This window comes from Haliaeetus leucocephalus, unplaced genomic scaffold, assembly GCF_000737465.1.
Source record: "Haliaeetus leucocephalus isolate CR32 unplaced genomic scaffold, Haliaeetus_leucocephalus-4.0 Scaffold526, whole genome shotgun sequence".
NCBI classification, from domain to species: Eukaryota; Metazoa; Chordata; class Aves; order Accipitriformes; family Accipitridae; genus Haliaeetus; species Haliaeetus leucocephalus.
Window position 1 is genome coordinate 6144630 of NW_010972962.1, and position 1860 is coordinate 6146489.

The following is a 1860-nucleotide window of genomic DNA, read 5'->3' on the forward strand; positions in this document are numbered from 1 at the left end:
GGCGGCGCCCGGCCCCGGAGCGGCCGCGGGAGCCGGGCAAAAAAGGCGAAGAGCGAAGAAAAAAGTCTCGGGAGCCCGAGCGCGGGCGGCTTTCCCCCCCCGGCCGCCTCCTTTTTGTAAGTCCAAGTTGCGAGAGTAACTTCGTGCCTCTTTTGTCTCCTATCTGCAGCGCTCGCAGCGGCCGCGGCTCTCCCACCCCCACCCCCCTCGGCCGCCGGTTTGGGATCTCCCTGCTTCCCCCCCACCCCCCGCCGCCGCAAGATCCCACATAATATAGTGGTAAAGCCCTGCTGCCTCGCTCCTCTCCCTCTCGGAGTTTCCCCCCCCTTTCTTTCTTTCTCTGTCCCCCCTTTTTTTTAAATAATATTATTCTAAGCTGGCATGAAAAGTGATTATCCGCGCTGTGATTGGTCCGGTTATCTGACCCGGGGACTGCCAGGAGAAGACAATAGTTTTAGTCAAATTATTTGCCATGGTGACGCTGTCAATCAGGGGTAACCCGATCTGTTTTGAGGTGGCTCCCCGGCTGGGTTGACAGATTGCTCAGATCCACTCAGAGGCGGCCCTGCGAGCTGAGATATTAGCTAGCGAGGGAGAAATTTCCGCCGTGATTGACGCTGCAGGCGCCCGTCGGGGGAGAGGGGGAGCGCCGGAGCACGGAGCCCGGGCCCCGGCCTCTCGCCGCAGGGCGCTGCGGCGCGGCGGGACGGAGCTGCCGCCCCGTCCGGGCCCGGCCGCCCCGTCTGGATCCCGCGGCCCCCTCCCGGGCCCGCCGCCCCGGACCGCGGGCTCTGCCGTCCGCGGCACTCGCGGCTGCGGTGGGGAGAAAAAACCCGCCTCCGGCCCTTGCAGAAAGTTTCTTTCTAAATGCGTTAGCTTACCCCTCCTCCCCAGCGCCCAGTAACAACTGTCGGGAGAGTTTTATAGGGACGCGGCCTCTCATATACAATAGAGACCCTGTTCCTGACCTGGGATCCCATTACACGCTGGTCGTACCTGCCCGGGAGCTAGGTGGAGGCATGGTGATACAGGACTGGGGAAAGATTGCCTCTCCATTAATCGCCGGCCGTGCCCCACCACGCTCCGGTGCGCAGGGCGCTGGCGTTTGTGATGACTGGACGCCGGGCATTTATTTCTACTTGATTTCCTGGAGCGTGTCGGGGTGTTTCATTCAGGGGAGGAACACGTGTAAAAGTCAGAGACACTTCGCGTGATTAAGCGGACGCTTATCACCCACGCGTGCCTATTACACACCGCGTTTTAAGTTTACTGACCCTGCGGGGCAGGGACCCGTATCGTTTCCCGTCCTTTTCGGTCTACACTTTTTTTCTCTAGACCGAAAGGCGAGGGAGACAGATTGTGCAAGCTGGAAGGTCGGGGGAGGATGAGCGGGTGAGACGAGCGAGCGGAGGGCGATGCGGTGCTTCCGCGGGAGCGGCCCGCAGGCTGCGCGGGCGGACGGGACCGCCGGGGCGGCGGCGGGCGCCGGGGCTCGCCCAGGTGAAGGCACTCGGGAGGAGCCTCCCGGCCCCAAACTCAGGGCCGTTTCCAGGGGCTTTAATGTTCCCCTTTTGCGCAGAAATAATAATTAATCCCACACGCTCCTTCTACGCCATTTGCAGCCCTGACAGGAGAGGTCTCCGCAATTGTGGGCTCCTGCCGCGGTACCGTTTTAGCCGCCCAGGCGCGTCAGGGATTTAGCAAAGCCACAAGTGACCGGGCTGCGGCTCCCCGCCTCGCAGCCTGACCCTCCGCGGCCGATGGACGGAGCCTCTGTGCCGGCCCGGGCAGGCGTAGCGGCCGCCCAAGGGGAAGGCGAAGCCCGGGCGGCGGCGCGCAGCCCGGCGGCTCCCGGCGGCG